General features: G+C 39.8%; 1 protein-coding gene across 1 annotated transcript in view; it reads left to right on the top strand.

Moving 5' to 3' along the window:
- The window catches only part of AGBL1 (AGBL carboxypeptidase 1), a 4745443-nt gene that overhangs the window by 3498959 nt on the left and 1228664 nt on the right, over positions 1–17820 (top strand). The gene's annotated exons all lie outside the window — the stretch shown is intronic.

The raw sequence follows: 17820 nt of genomic DNA, 5'->3' as shown, positions 1-17820 counted from the left end.
AGACTGCAAAAAGCCAAACAGGAAAGCATTATTTCATGTTCAGATCTCCATGTTTTATGAATCAGGTTCTTAGGAAAGTTATTGTGTAGAGTAGTGTATATGTCTGGTCCCTCTACAAATACTCTGTTGCACATGCTTGGAACTCACTTCCTCAAAACGTAAGAAGCATTCATCAAAAACATCTGTTCAAAAAGAGCTTAAAATTTTTCTTCAGAGTATATGGTCCTGCCCTTGTCTAATCCTCACTTGAACTAGCCTCTTCTCTTCTCAACTTTAACTCCTTTTCTCTATTCTACTCTTTACTTCCTTGTACTTGTCTCATATACCTTTATACCTCCCTCTCCCCTCACTTTCATAGCATATATATTCATATATATCTTTATTAAAAAAAAATTGATTGAATGGTTTATCTATTTGTATGTAATTCATGTGTGATATTCTCTAGACCTGTCATTTGTTATTTAATCTACTCTATATATAGATATTCTCCAACTGTTGATTTTCTTATTATGTTTCATGGTGGTTTTAATTTTTTTTTACTTTTATTTTTATTTTTGATTTGTTTTTTATTGTAAAAATATGTAATACTTCTGGAGCTTTCCTCCTCGGGACTCCACTGAAAAGGTCCCCTGATTTAGTTGGACTAACCCGGTTAACAAATGTCAATAAATAAATAAAAAAATAAAATAAATAAATATATACTTACATTATTCATGAAAGTTTGTGTTCACACCTTAGGTTATTTAGTAATTTTGTTTATAATTTAGTAAAATATGTACACACGGGAAACATGCATGTGTTTAAGGGATGTGTCTTGAATGGGTCTACTACAAATGCAAAAGACCCATGTACTTGAATACCACTGTCTCACAGCCAGTGGCTTGGGAGACCTGCAGCTCGCATGGCTAGCCTCTCATGCTAGATCCAAAGAAGAAAAAAGTCTAACAGGCTGGTACAACAATGTATTTAAAATTATATCAGAAAGAAAGAACAGTCACCACAACTCAAATAAAACCAAAACGTTTGATAAAAAATAAAACAAAACAACCAAGAATACAAGGTAAGCTACTTTAACAGTCCTCAGAATGCTTCTTCAGACCTATTAAACAATGCTATACCTGAACAAATTTAACAATCAAGGCAACCAATCAGTTGCTGTGAAACAGAATTACTTAAGAAAGAGAGAAAGCCCAATATATGCTGAAGAAGACTTATATTGCAGTGGATGTGCCTTCAGTGCTGGTTTAAGAGAAACTCCCTCATTAATACCTGGGTGTTTATCTGCATTTAGATAATCCACTTCCGTTCTCTCATTTCTGTTAAATTTCTGAAGTTACCACCTCTTATATTTGGATAAGTAACTCTAGAGTCATGAACTTAAATGTATTTATCTGTCCCATATCAGAAATATGTTGTGCTAATGCATTACTTAGTTTCTTATTCTTTATATCATTCATATGCTCTAAACTTTTATCTTTAAAAAGCCTGTTCATTTTACCTACATTGAATACAAAACACTCTACACAAAAAGCAAAATATATAAGATTCTGCATTATGCAATCAGCATAAAAGGATATCTCTATTACAGAACCTTGTGCAGGATGCCTAAAAGTGCACCCTGTATAGACAAACTTGCAAGACTTACATCTCCTACAGATAAATGTACCTGAATGCTGGGATAATGGTGCATAGTCCTTCTTGGTATTGTTATAACAAAGTTTCACTTAAGGGCTATGCTATTTCTAAAACTGAGTTGGGGTTCATCACTTACAGTCTGCTTAAGCTTGTCATCTACACATAAAATTGCCCAATTTTTCTTTACTATATCACATATCGTGTTCACATTACTAGAATAAGTCAAAGTTAATCTAGCATCACTGCTGGTATTATGTGTTGATCTTGTATCTATGAGATGTCTAGGGGGATTAGAAAAATATGTTCTCCCTACAGTCTGTCTTCCAAATCTTAGACTGTTTATGCAGTCATCTGGGTCTTTCTCATCAGCGCCTCTTGAGAATTTTTTTTCTTTAATTCTAGCAGTGCTTGTTCCATAGCTAAATCATCACTGTGTAGCCTCATAATCCTCAGAACGTGTCCCTTCACTACATTCCTAGGTATATGGCGGGGGTACATACTTGTCTTATGCAACAATGAATTCTTCTTATATTTCCTTTTAAACACCCCAGCCCTAAAATTCCCAAACAAATCCCACGTAACAGACACATCTAGAAAATCAATAGACTTGTTGGAGTAAACATAACTAAATTTAAAAAAACAGGTTTTATTTTTTATTAAAAGTTTTGGTTTTATTTGAATCATGGTGATCATTCTTTCTTTTTGATTTAATTTTAAGTATATTGTTGTTAGAATGGTCTTTACCAGCCTATTGGATTTTTTTCTTCTTTGGATTCCCGGTTTTGTCTGTTCTGGCTGAGTATGGTGGAAGATATGACTTTGTAGTTAGACTATAACCCTAGTTTGGTTAATTTGGTCCACACTGCTTATTTTGGATGATTTTTACACATGGATGTGAATCCATTGTTATTTGCCCTTTTGAGAATATGGACACTGTTCCCATGGAGAATACTGATGTACAAGCTAATTTTTTGATGCATTTTAGAGACTTGGAGAATAAAGTTTGCAAATTTTAAACTGGCACAGTGGCAGAGACTCCACCTAGAAGTAGTACTTCACCATAAAGTGATTCCCAGAGGTTTGTGTATCCTTAAAATGTCCACTTATGGTGAGACTCACCCTGTATTATTGAAATCTTGGCAAGAACTGAACCTGCAGCTTGGCTTTGATTACATGCACCTTCTTGTAGATTACATTAAATCTTTACATGTTTTTATTAATAAGAATTATACATCAGATGTGATTGGTGATAAGATTGAAGTACTCTATGAGAATATGTTGTCCTATGATAGGAGGTTGTATGCACTTAAAATGAAGAAATTTCAGCATGAATTAAATTAATTTAATAAAGGACACATCTTTTCTTGGTTGAAACAACAGGGACATGTGAGTACAACTAATAATTCTGAGAATAATGAAACTGTCCCTCTAAATGTGAATGCCACATCAGGAGTGGATACAGGAACCTTAGAACAGGAAGTGCCTACTACAATGGCTGCTAATACATCGCACAGGTTGGTGACTATATCCACTAAGCAGAATTCTTGTTCTTTTTTCCTGTCAGAGTCATTTCCCACTGTCAGTGACTTCAGGAAAGCAAGATCGAGAAGTTGGTCGAGGAAACGGTGATTGCAGCAGCTCCACCAGCCATTGGGGCTGCTGCAAGATCGAGAGTTGGTCGAGGAAAGGGTGATTGCAGCAGCTACAATGGCCGGTGGACAACATCTTGAAGGTAACTACTCACAGCAGAGCTCTAATGAATTAGTGTTAAATTTGTGTTTGGTTTCTTTAACTTCAGATCAATGTTAGCTGTTGAATAAAGGTTTAGCCTTTATTTCTGCATATAAATCCGATTTAGCTGATGTTGTTACTGATTTAAAACTGTTTGCTTGGGAATGTTTCTTTGAGATGCCAGTTTTTGGAGCACAGTAATGATGTGATTTTGTTTTGCAAACCTAGCACTTTTGTTCCTTATATCCTTCCTGTTTTATAGACTTTCATAGCAGTTTGTGAGAAGGAGATCTGGTGTGCACTGAATGGACAGCATGGTAAACTGTTTTATAATTTAACACCTGGTGAACAACATGTGCTACATGAATTAAAGGAGATGTCATCTATCGAAATCCACCCAGCAGATAATGGGGTGGTATTGCAGTGTTAGACAAGACTCTCTACTTTGAACAAATGTATTTGTTATTGAATTATTCAAATATTTTTGTTTCTTTGACTAGACCACAAGTTTCTGGTATTATTGAGAGATTAGATTTCTTTCTGTTTGACATGGTTATGACTAAGATAATCACAGAGGAATTATTTAAGTATTTTACTGCTGAACATCTCGGTTTGTATGGGCTACCTAAAGTACACAAAGATAGCCAGTGCTCCCCTATGCATCCAATTGTTTCAAGTTAGGGATGGGCTACGGAACCACTATCTTTATGGAAAAAAGTTTACGCCCAGTTATGGATACCATGGACACTGTTCTTAGGGATACAAATAACTTCTTGAATAATTTATTTTTTGTAACCTACACTATCTGGAAAGACAAGCATCTGTTTTTTGTGACTCTTAAAATTGCCTCATTGTTTACAGTGATTCCCAATGAATGGAGTATAGACAATGTTAGATCCATTTTATTGAGAAGCAACATTTTTTTCCAGTGATAAGACTGTGTTGATTTGTTCCCTTTTGGAGTTGATTCCTGATAATGATCTCTTTATCTTTAATGATGAGTTTTATTTGCAAAAGGTTGGCATAGTGATAGGCACAGTTTGTGCCAATTCTTACACCAACCTAGCACTTGCACAATGGAAATTTGATTGTGTGCTACGTAATAATTGTTTTTGTGAACATATAGTTTATTATAAGCACTTTGTGGATGATGTTTTTATTCTGTGGAATGGGTCACCTGATTTGCTCCATGAGTTTATTGTGCATTTGCAGTCCACCACCTCTTTTTTGAAATTTAGTTATGTTTACTCCAGTGAGTCTATTGATTTTCTAGATGTGACTGCTACGTGGGATTTGATTGGGAATTTTAGGACTGGGGTGTTTAAAAAGAAATGTAAGAAGAATTCATTGTTGCATAAGACAAGTATGCACCCCCACCATATAACCAGGAATGTAGTGAAGGGACAAGTTTTGAGGATTATGAGGCTACACAGTGATGATTTAGCTATGGAACAAGCACTGCTATAGTTAAAGAAAAACATTCTTGAAAGGGCTATGATGAGAAAGACCTAGATGACTGTATAAACAGTCTAAGATTTGGAAGACAGACTATAGGGAGAACATATCTTTTAAAGACCCTAGACATCTCGTAGATACAGGATCGAAACATACTACCAGCAGTGATGCTAAATTAACTTTAACCTATTCTAGTAATGTGAACACGATTTGTGATATAGTAAAGAAAAATTGGACAATTCTATGTGCAGATGACAAGCTTAAACAGACTGTAAGTAATAAACCGCAATTCAGTTTTAGAAATAGGATATCGTTTAAGGGACAACTTTGTTATACAACTACCAAGAAGGACTATGCACCATTATCCCAGCATCCAGGTACATTTATCTGTAGGAGATGTAAGTCTTGCAAGTTTGTCTATACAGGGTGCACTTTTATGCATCCTGCACAAGGTTTTGTAATAGAGACATCCTTTTATCTTTTATGCTGATTGCATAATGCAGAATCTTATATATGTTGCTGTTTTATAGAGTGTTTTGTATTCTATGTAGGTAAAATGAACAGGCTTTTTAAAGATATAATTTTAGAGCCTATGAATGATATAAAGAATAAGAAACTAAGTAATGCATTAGCATAACATGTTTCTGATATGGGACAGAGAAATACATTTAAGTTCATGACTCTAGAGTTACTTAATCCAAATATAAGAGGTGGTAACTTCAAAAATTTAACAGAAATGAGAGAACAGAAGTGGATTATCTCTCTAAATGCAGATAAACACCCAGGTATTAATGAGAGTTTCTCTTAAACCAGTGCTGAAAACACGCCGACTCTAACATTAGTCTCCTTCAGTATACATTGGGCTTTCTCTCTTTCTTGGGTAATTTTATTTCATAGCATCTGATTGATTGCCTTGATTGGTTAATTTGTTCAGGTGTAGCACTGTTTAATAGGTTTGAAGAAGCAGTCTAAGGACTATAAAAGTACTTATTTTGTATTCTTGGTTGTTTTGTTTTATTTTGTATTAAAAGTTTTTTATTAAAAGTTTTGGTTTTATTTGAACTTTACCCCCCCCCCCCCAAGGGACCAGTCACAATACCAGTAGATTGCCATTCACCCAGTATTACTGCTGCACAGGTTAAAGCAGCATTGTCCAAGGTCAAGAATACAGCTTTTATGGGACCTGACAATATCCCTGACTGTGTTCTACATGAACTACAGAGTGAACTGGCACCTCACCTGTCTGGCCTGTTCAATTCCAGCCTCACCTCAGGCTTTGTCCCTACCAAATGGCACACTGCTACAGTCAACCCTCTCCGCAAAGGAGGAGTGACTACAGATCCTGGGAACTATTGCCCCATTAGCCTGACAAGTCTGATATGCAAAGCTATGGAACGCATCATTATGGATCTAATAAACAAGGATATAGGGAATCTCCAAACTCTGGATCCCACAAAGTTTGGCCTTGTGAAGGGTAGATCATGACTGCTCAACTTGATCAATTTCTTTGGGTCAGTCCCCAGAGCTGTGGATGAAGGCAAGATGGGTCATACAGCCTACCTTGATCTGGCCAAGGACTTTAATACAATTCCCCACTCAGAAATCATAGAAAAACTCACTAAGCTAGGCATTAACCCCTATATCACTAGGTGGGTTGCAAACTGGATCACAGGTAGAACCCACAGTGTGAAAATAGCTGACTCCAAGTCAGACTGCCAACCAGTCATGAGTGGAGTCCCACAGGGTTCGGTCCTGAGTCCTCTCCTGTTTGGTATCTACTTCTCTGAAGTCTAGGCCAACATGAAGGGACTCTGGCTGATAAAGTTTGCATACGATTGCAAGTTGGGAGCTATTATTAACTTCCTGAGTGATGTTGACATCCTACAGAAAGGCCTCACTGAGACCAATGACTTGTGTCAGAACCATGGCCTTAAGCTCAATGCCAAAAAATGTGTCATTGTTCCCTTTGGGAAAAAATGGGTTCCCATGAATTACCACATCGATGGTAGTCCACTGAACACAGAAAGCATTATAAGAGATCTGGGAACACAGGTTGATAGCAACCTCTCTTTTGACCACCACACTGCCACTGTGGTCAGAAAGTCCTTCTATGTGGCACATCTCATTACTAAGGATTTTGCATCCAGGAAGAAAGAGGTCATAGTCTCCCTCTACTCTTCCCTCATTAGGCCAATCATTGAGTACAATGCTCCATTTGGCATGTACCTCACTAAACACCTGCAACAACTGGAGAGGCTGCAAAAGTACCTCACAAAGAGGATCCTAGGCCTTAAGCATTTGTCCTTTATGGACTGACTAAAAAAACTCAAACTATTCTCTGTCTCATATCGCCTACTTAGAGGCAATCTCTGCTTGACTTACAAAGCCATGGTTGACCCAGCTCTGTTAGAAATGCTACATCTAAAGAAATCCCAATCCATCCACACCACATGCTTCAGAGACCTCTACCTCATTACCACAATAAATAGAACATGCTGGAGGGACAGGTTCATAACCCAGAGACTGCCCATGCTACGGAATAGACTTACCACACATGCCAAGTAGAGCACCTCACTGGCCTTCTTCAAGAGAAATCTTGATGAGTGGTTGGGAAATAGAAAATTCACCCTGGGGATCACTCCAGTGGCTTTACTCAACAGAGGCACTGGGAACTAAGGTCGGGTGGCATGATGCCGGGGTAATTCTATGGGCTAGGCTTGTAAAGGCTCCAGGGCCATTAGCCTAGTACACACCTATGAACCTATGAACCATGGTGATCGTTCTTTCATTTTGATATAACTCTTATGCTGGATATACATGCTTGGGCAAGTCGCATCGACCATCAGGACAGAGTGCAGCTGCTGCACCTTGCCTGAACACAGTAGCTGAGATTGAGCAAAGTTAGTGCTGCAGCCATATTGAAGGAATATAGGGTAGGGTTTCAGGCAGGGATCCAGGTTAGGATTTAGGTTTACGGAGGGGAGAGCATTGCCTTTTAGAAGCAGGAAGTGAGTTTAGGGTTAGGGAGTAATCAGGGACTTTAGGTTTAGGGGTAGAGAATAGAGCTTTAATGTAAGGGACCAATCAAAGAATTTAGATTTAGGGAACAGGAAAGGAGATTTAGGTTTAGAGAGCTGGAGGACAGTTTAGGGTTAGAGAGTGGGAGTAAAGTTTCAGAGTTATCAGGTGACTGAAGACTTTAAGTTTAGGGAATGGGGAGTATAGTTTTAGGTTTAGAGAGTGATCAGGGACTTTAGGTTTAGGGTTTGGGTTAGGGAGGGCAGTGCTATGGTTAGAGACCAGGTGGGAGTTTTATGACTGGATTTAGAGTTATAGTAGGATTATGCAGTTTAGTAGGGTCAGATCATAGGAAGGCTAGGTAATTCTCTATGATATGGCTAGTTGTGAGTTAAGGAACTTGTCAGTTAGAATAAGTGGCAGTGAGCAAGTGTTGTCACAAGCTACTAGCACATGAGCACATGTAGTAGGCCCACCCTGAACAAGTAGACACAAATAGTAAATACAATTATTCATTTAAATTACCCAAAATGCAAACAACAATCACACTGATGAAAATTGAAAACAATGTATAAAAATATAATCTATAAACATAGCCTGTATGCAAACATATATAATAGGTGGGGATTAAGAGCGGGATATGTAAAATAGCTTGCACTATAAGTTTCATAGTTAATGGTGAACATAGTTACAAAACATGTTTCCTATTTCTATGGTACAAGATGTTTGCATATCTAGCTCCAGAGTATTACATACTGGCTTTCAGGTGTCCACACATTTGCAAAGTATCCATGATTTTGTCGCATATGTTCTGCCCTTTCCCTTCCAAGGTTTTTGATTTTCTGGAAAATCGCAGAGATTAAATTCAGTAAGTAATGTGAGACAGTACAGTTTCATACTTCTTAACAACCAAAAAATGCATATTGATACAAAACCTGTAGTTCTATTAATTTTCTATGTGAACTTTTCTTCTGAACCATCATAGTACTTTATAAATAATCTTCATGGTAGAGGGATACGTGGTTACTTTATATGAATTTTCTTTCTATTTGTAATGTTTTTTTTAATCTTTTGAGGTGTGGTTTTGACAGAAGGACATATCTTTGCTTTTCCTATTTTATTAAACGTTTTGTTTAAGGGTGGATGAAGGGTAGGAAGTTAGGGGTTATGTTTTTATTGCTTTCTGTGAAGTGTAATTTTTGCAGACTGCTTGTATTGGAATTCAGTTAGGGATTAGGTTCTGTGGTCAAAACTTAATGGAAGAGTTTTCTATTTGTGACCTGGTGTGATAAATGTTAGAATTTGTGGTAGAGCTTTGATGTTAGCATACGGTAATTTATTGATTTAATGGTCTTCAGTTAATAAATTGTTTACAGCTATACTTCCAGGGACATGCTATCAAAGTAGAATGTACATTTGCCATTAATGTATATCTTTTTTATTTTGGTGAATTTACTTTTTTATTGTAATTTGGCTGTGATGTTGCACATATCAACTGTGGGGAAATGGTGGCAACTTATGCTTCTTTCTAAATGCTCTTGTTGATGTTTTTTATTTTACAAGTTTCTCTTAGAGGTAGTTTTCTGTGAATTAAGATATGGAATGACAGTTCTTTCCTGAAAGAGTTTTTTAAGGTTTCTGTTTGTAATGTTCTGTCTTTGTATGTCAAGTCTTTGTATGTCAATCTCTTTTGTTTCTGTGTAGTGTGGTCTTTTGGAAATCAGTTGCTCACTCATTACAGCAAAACAATGATCCTTTGACACTTCTGTGCAGGGGTTTTAGGACTACGTCACTTTTCAATGTGGTGCATCCCTGGAAGTGGTATATATACACTCTCGTGGAGGATTATAGTGGCTTGTTGTCATGGAGATGCAGGAGGCTTGCCCTCTGTAAAACATTTTTTTCAGTCTGTGCATTAGAACATATCTTAAATTAAGACAAGCAGTAAGGATCGACAAAGTTACTGCTGAACAAACGACTCTTACTATTCCATTTCAGAAGGCATTTTATTGATTTAAAGTAGTTTGTTTCTTTTTTTGGGGTGGGCTTCTTTCAGATTTCAGAATTATTTCAGATGCCATTTTTTTCTTTCTATGGAGAAAACATGATATTTTTTTCAATTTATTTACTTTCCACTGTGTAAATATGATTTTTGTACTTACTTGTTTTTGATTGTTTTAATGTAGAAAATGTTGTTTTAATTAGGTTTGTGCATTACTGCATTTAGTAGACAAGAGGATTGTAGCGATTTCAAGCTATACATTTTGAAATGTGTTGCTTCATACTTTTATTTTAATTTGTGTAATGCTTAGTGTGAGCTTAGGATTAAGGGAAGTGAATTAGAGAGGTCAGAGAGGTGTTTGCATGTGCTTGTTTTATTGTTAAATTGCAGTACAGGGTCTTTGATGCAGATTATTAATTAGCTCAGATTCTTGACGATGCTGTAAAAATGTAGATAAATGTTTAATATTATATATTGGTTATAAATACAAGACACTGGAGACAGAATGGTGTTAAACAAGACTCTAGCATAGATGTGTTATTTTATCATACCACTTTACATATGTGTTTTAATGAAACTTTTGAAAAGCAGCTTTGCTGAATGCATGTTTAGCTCACTGAATCCACAACATCAGCAATACTAGCTCATTGAACATCCTCCAAACTAAGAAACGTGTTTTTAAGGCTCCTCTATACCCCACATGCCCTGTATGTATATCTATATCTATAGTTATATATCTGTATCTATATCTAATCTATCTATAACTATATATATAGCTCTCTCTCTCTCTCTATATATATATATATATATATATATATATAAAATTCTGTCTCTCTTTATATATATGGGTCTACTTCTAATGAATGAAAACCCACTTACCTGAATCTCTGAAGACTGAGACGATCTCGCCAAAACAGCATTTGAATGAACTCTCTGATCACTGATAAGGAACTCCGAGTAAGTAACAACTTGGCCACCATGGTGAACTGTGTCCCTTTCCCCACTGTAGTGTGATCATGGAGTTGGTATATTTAGTTGGGGGGGGGGTTAATTTGCTTCATTTTTATTTTTTTTTTGATGGGCTTAGAAGTGGTTACTTAACTGGAGTTTTCAGAGTTCATTCCAATGCATTTTCAGCAAAGTCGTCTTTGTCTTCAGAGATTCAGGTAAGTGGGTGTTTGTTCATTAAAAGTAGAGCCCTCTCTCTGTATATATATATATATATATATATATATATATATATATATATATATATATATATATATATATGTGTGTGTGTGTGTGTGTGTGTGTGTGTGTGTGTGTGTGTGTGTGTGTGTGTGTGTGTGTGTGTGTGTGTGTGTGTGTGTGTGTGTGTGTGTGTGTGTGTAGTATACGTACTAAGATCAGCACACTTGAATGTCAACAGCAATAAAGTCAACCACAAAAAGTTTGGCAATGCAAATGTTGACAGGGCACTGCACAATATGAAAATCCTCTCCTCATGCAAACTAAAGGTTAGAAAATAAAAGAGATAAAACTTGCTTCCTTCACACCCCCTGCTAATTATATATATATATATATATATATATATATATATATATATATATATATATATAGATATATACTAACTCTGAGATTGCACAATCCCTGTGGAAAAGTGGAAAAGGCATATCCCACAACCCTGGAGAGTGTCAGTCTCGCACACCTGTCAACCATCTGCTTTGTCAACCAAAGTGTGTTGACAAAACAGATGTCAACATTTGTAACTTTCAAGCACTTTTGCCAGACCCATATATTTATATAGCACAATGGTTCTCACAAGAATGCTGTATCAAAATCATGTAAAAATGTAAATATTATGTGTAAATAGCATAAGCAATGTAAAGAGAACTACTGCTTTATGAGTTTTAGAAGTGATTAAAATTTATGTAAATGGTGTATACGGAATTGATGCTTCATGTAGTCAAGCCTAATAGCCCTAATTTCTGTAAATGGTAAATATTGTGAGAAGTGTATGTATTATTGATTTAACTGACATAATTAATAAATTAGAATTATGTGATATTCGTCAGCATGGCTTCCACAAAGGGATATCAACCATGACTAGTCTTACTGAGTTTTACAAACAGATTTCCACGGCTCCAGTTAGTAGTATTATTTCGACATGTCTAAAGCTTTCAATACCTTGCCTCATTTAATAAATAATAAGTCCATGGTTAAGGTTGAAATTGATCCTTATATTATTTGATGGATAATGTCATGGTTATCTGGGAGAGAGTGATGAGTGACAATTTTTGGTAATAATTCAGTTTTACTACCAGAGAGTGCTTGTGTGGCACAAAGATCAGTTGTGGGTCCCATTTTGTTTAATATTGTATTTGCTATACTTGCAACAAATAAACATTGTTAGAATTACCAACATGCAGGATGATTTAGTTTTATGTTTACAAATGATGAAGATATAACTATTATTAATTACTTGTTAGAAATTACTAGCTGGGCTGGCAATATTGGATTTCTAATTTGGTTTGACAAATATGCAGTGATTTGTTCTGGTAAACCAAAACAAATCTATCTTTCAAAAGTACCATTAAAGGTCATAAATGTCTATAAATACTTGAGAAATTTGATTAATAATAAATTGTGTTTTAAAGAACATGTGGATAACATTAGAACTAAAGCATTTCCTCAATTGGAAGCTGTGATGAAAAAGTTACTACTCGGGATCATAGTTGTTTAACTGCACTGTACACTACCTATAGTAGACTTTGTTTAAAATGCAACAATGCTTTTTACCTTTAAAATAAAAGTAATTTAAAATGTATTGAAAGTGCGCAAAGGCGAGCAGATGCGTGACACTGGCGATGCAGAACTGCAGACTCTACTTAGATCTGTATCCACTCTAACTGCAACAGTTTCAGATTTATCTAAAAAAGTGGACAAATTAATGTCTAACCCTCTTTATTTAGGGTCGAATGACATTACTAATTCACAGGGCTCTGAGACTAGTGATTTGCTTATTACACCAGCCCAAAGAACGGGCTTTCACAGCAACCAGGAAGCTGACTTAGTTCGTGGTAACACCAATGGTTTTAGCTGTAACACACAGGCTCAGAACGTTTCTGTCGATAGGCAGGAAGTGACTTTTAATGTATCGGTTGAGCAATGGCTTAAAACCGAAACTGGTTTTAATCGAGTTTCTAACTCTAGTAATAATCATGTTAACCCAGGTACATTGGATCAACAAATTTCCAGTTTTAGAGGGCTACTTCTGAAATATAAAAAATTGCAACTGGAAAATGAATATTTAACTGAGTGTACTAAAAGAGAGCAGGTGCCTAAGGGGCTCCGTTCATGGAAATTTCCCACTGGACTGGAAAAGGACTCACACCTTCATAAAGAACTCCTACAATTTTTTAACAGGCAAGGGTGTGAATTGCTTCAAATTTTGATATCTGATAACAACTGTAAAATGTCATTGTTATTAAGGGAGATTAATACTTTAGATTTAAGCATTAAAAATGACTTGTTGTTTGAAATGAAACATAATCCCCGGGATTCATGAACCTTGCGCCAGGTGCACGCATGGCGTAGGCGCCACAACGCCAGACATGGCCGCCGAGCGATTCAGGTATGATCCAATCCCACGTGCACTACCGGCGTACGCCTGAGTTGGGCCGCCTCCGGCATAGGTATGTTAAACACCCCATGTGCAGTGTTGCACCATGCAAATGAAGGCATGTAGCGATTCACGAAGTGGCGCAGGCGTAGCATAAGGGCACGGCAATGTAAACCAAAAAAAAAACGGTTTACATATATCCAAACATGACATAGGAGTAACGGAAGGCTGTCAACATCAGGTGTCATACTGGTGCAACATGCCAATGGCGAAAGACACCGAGAATGTCAAAAGAAAACATGCAGAAAATGTAAATAATGACATAAATGGTATGTACGCAGAAACCACAGCAGAACCCCAGGACATGTCCGCGGAAGGTGCGGAACAATGAAATAATATGACAATGTCATAAAAGAGCAGTATAATACACATCAGCTTCACAGCCACAATACACCATAGTATGCATGGAAAGCCACAACCACAGCCCAAGGGTTGCCAAGGAGTGGCGGCAGTGTCCGCGCCGTAACCATGTATTACTAGTCAATGCCATGCAAATGAGGCAGATAATACTGAATCGCAAAACCCCGCCAGCGTAAGGCTGCACCAAAGGCGAGCGGTAATACACCGAGGAGTGGCCTAGAGGGAATACATGTCAATCGCAGAGGGGTGTGCCACTGTAGGAGGAAGCACATTGGAGGCCAGCAAACATGGGCTGTACAATGCACATCACAGCATCAGGACCGGTGTGAGGAAATAGATGCGCTGAGAGTACACAATGCGCGCACAGATGCATGTGCACGAGGATGACTACGCTCCCCAACCCAGTCATGTTACGGCCACCTGGACAATAACCATGGATACAGGAAGGTGATGCGGAGAATATGAGGAAATGCGGAAGCAGTGTAATTGGAGTCGTAATGAGCAATCAACACCAATCAACCCACGAAGGGCAATCGGCGGCAGCTGACAACTCTGCATGCAGAATCCCGCAAACGGGAAAGGGAGGCATATGAATGCAAAGAAAGTAGGGGATGTAGCAGAATTGCAAAGAGCGAAGAACCGATACAGCACAGCCAAGTAGAGAGGTAGCATAACGGCGGCAGACAAAATGCATGATATGCCATGTGCCTGCAGGATGCACTCCAGGCAATAGTAGGTGCAACGTGCAGAAACAGTAAGGTAAGGTGTAAAGCTAAACCAATGCAGGCAAGTGTAATGTAACACCAAAGGCAACAGCGTTGCAGTGCCAACGGTAAAACACGGAAGATAACCCACAGATACGTCGCACAGACACACCCAATGACATCACCGGTGTACAGCACAACAGTATAAAGTGTGAATGCACACAACACACAGCGCCAGATTCCCAAACGCTGCACTTTAGGGTGTAAACACACGGGAACTTTTAAAATGTATATGTTGGGTGCCGCCGTGGCGTGATGCATCGGCATGTGTCAGAGACAGACGGAGTTGCGGAGGAGGGTGCCGACAACCACCGTGAGGCCTCAGAGGAGAAGGAGAGTGTTCAGACCAAGGGTAACCTACCAGGGCTGCAAGACCTGGAGATAGTAGAGCGTTACAGGGTGGACAGGGACACGTTACAGCAAATAGTGGAGCTGTGCCGCCACGCCTGAGAACAAGAGACAACAGAGGGGAGCCCATCCCAGTGGACACAAAGGTATGTGTAAGCTTGTGAATACTGGCAACAGGTACCTTTCAAAGGCCAACAGGGATATAATGGGCATCTCACAGGCATCAGCATCCAGGGTACTACACCAGTTTCTGGATGCCATGTTACGACATGCCCATGAGTATATATACTTCCCCAGATCTCAGGAGGAGTTGGCTAGCAATATGCCACTTCCACCGTGTGGCACAATACCCGGAGGTACTGGGTGCGATAGACTGTACGCACATAGAAATCAAGTCACCACCCGGGAGCAGGGTAGACGCTACATAAACCGCAAGGGATTCCTCCATCAATTGCCAGGTCGTGTGCAATGCGCAGGGCATTATCATGGATGTGTGTGCTGGCAGCCCTGGAAGCTACCACGACTCCCATATCTGGCATGCCTCACAGCTGTATCAGGTATTCGCCAGGGGACATCACACAAGGTCACCTTGTGGGGATGCTGGCTATGCACTGGAGCCGTGGATGATGACACCCATCAGAAATGCACACACACACATGCAAGAACGCCATAATGAGGCACACGCACAAACCAGAATAATCATAGAGCGTGTGTTTGGGATGTTGAAATCACGGTTCCGGTGCTTGGATACATCCGTGGAGCCCTGCAGTACTCTCCAGGCACATGTGCCCACATATTCATAGTATGTGCCATGCTACATAATATGATCCCGCGGAAACAGCTGCTGCAGGGACATAATGGTGTAGGGCCACCAAGCCCGCCACAACTGCCAAGGCAAGCACAGGCACAGAGCGCTCAGCGCCATGAACACACTGTGCCAGCCCCAGTAGGCAGACGGAGGCGTACCCAATATGCCTATGCCTTGGCAAAGAGGGAACGTATAGCACATACTCTGACAGCGTAGGCCCCATGGACTGACACCTCCCTACCTGCACACACAGTGAAATGGACGGCACACAAACATGGCCGCCCGTAATGTGTACCGTATGGGCGGTCCCATGTGTGACTCCAACATAGGTAGCACCCAAACACTGCACACCCAACAGCCAGCGGAGCATGGAACGCCAACACCTCAACTGTACGCTGGTCCTACAGCAGACGGCGTAGCCGTATGCTGCCACGTTCACCGCAAGGTGTATACATATGTACATATGTGCATACACAGATATGGAGATAGATATCATTACACACGTAGAAATATATGTACACATACACAGATATAAAGTACAACAGGTAAAACAGGGAATCACAGGGATGCAAGGTGACAGAGAAGTAAGATGCGAAATCTCTACATAGTAAACATAGTGAACGACAACCCGAGTATCCGGAGGGTGGACAGAACAGGAACGCCACCCATGGAAAGGTCAACCTACCTAAATGCATATTCGCGAAGTCGGGATGATCGCCAGGCCACGGTACAGTAACAGGACATGTGCGGGTAATATTCTTAGGATATGAGGGGAGGTAGACACCGCCGCGGTGATGCGGGCAACGAGGTACTGTGTGCAACCGCCCCTGCGACAGCGGCAGTATGTGTATGTGTGAGGTGAGGGTGTCGTGTGTTCCGCTGTGCGAGTGTAATGTGTGTGCCACTGTAAAATGTGTATGTAGGTGACATGTGACAGGCGGAGTGGAATAACATGTGTAGGCATACAGTATAGGAACCACAGGCGATGTACAGCAGTACCCACAAAGTAGTACTGAGAGCTCCTCCTGGCTAGGCTGTGGCGACGTAAAACGATGCAAAGCGAAAATGTCCCAGAATGTACCACAGGAGTATAGCCAACATGAGATGCAAAGGACGATGTACAAACCATGACCGTATGTATGGCACCGATATGTTAATTTCAAACGATACGCCGGCAACGTTACACAGCAATAGTCATGTACCGCGAAATACGCATGTGCTACCCCGCACCGATCGTGGCCACGATCGTCCCGTAAACACCGCTGTGTGTTCTACGAGTGTTAAACAAGCAATCGCCACCAATAGGTGGCACCCGGTAGCACACAGGCCGTCCCAAGTACAGGACCACAATGACCGTAAATATCCGTGACAAAATGCCAAGGGATAGTCGGCACGCATTTAACAGCCGCAGATATACTACCGATGTGACGGAGGAATACATGCAGGAAGCACACATGCAGGCGATACCGACACCAGACGACATCAACAAAACCTACACTCCTAGAACAACAGACAGGTAACTTGCAGCTCCCCAGGCAGGGATGGAGCACACACACAAGCATACCGTGTATGTATAAATGCAAGGCCCACAACCCGTACCCGCCACCCACAGCCGCCGATATACCCCATCGCACATATCAAAGGGATACAAGCCGCAATAGCAGCAAAACATACAGGCAGTCAATGGCAGCGCATAACCACAACATCTCGTGGGAAACACTATCAGCAGCGGATGCATACCTGCATCCGCTGTGTAAAGGAATACAAGAGCTATGTTACACATCCGAATGCAAAACGCCATCGACAGACGCCGCCAGGACAGGGACACCCACATGTCGAACATAATACCATACCCAACACACACAATCCACGGCTAACACCACAGCGAAATGTACCTGACGCCACACATAGCGGCTGCAGTCACACATAACATAACACAATACATACCATCCCCACCAAGGTAGTGCAAATAACCAACGCCCAGCCGAGGAATGAACCATGCCCTAGTTCCGACGCTGCACTGTACGAATGGAGGAGA

Source organism: Protopterus annectens, chromosome 7.part0 (assembly GCF_019279795.1).
Source record: "Protopterus annectens isolate FY-2018-M chromosome 7.part0, PAN1.0, whole genome shotgun sequence".
Taxonomy (NCBI): Eukaryota; Metazoa; Chordata; order Ceratodontiformes; family Protopteridae; genus Protopterus; species Protopterus annectens.
The sequence above is the reverse complement of the archived record's forward strand: the minus strand, read 5'-3'. Positions and strand labels throughout refer to the sequence as shown.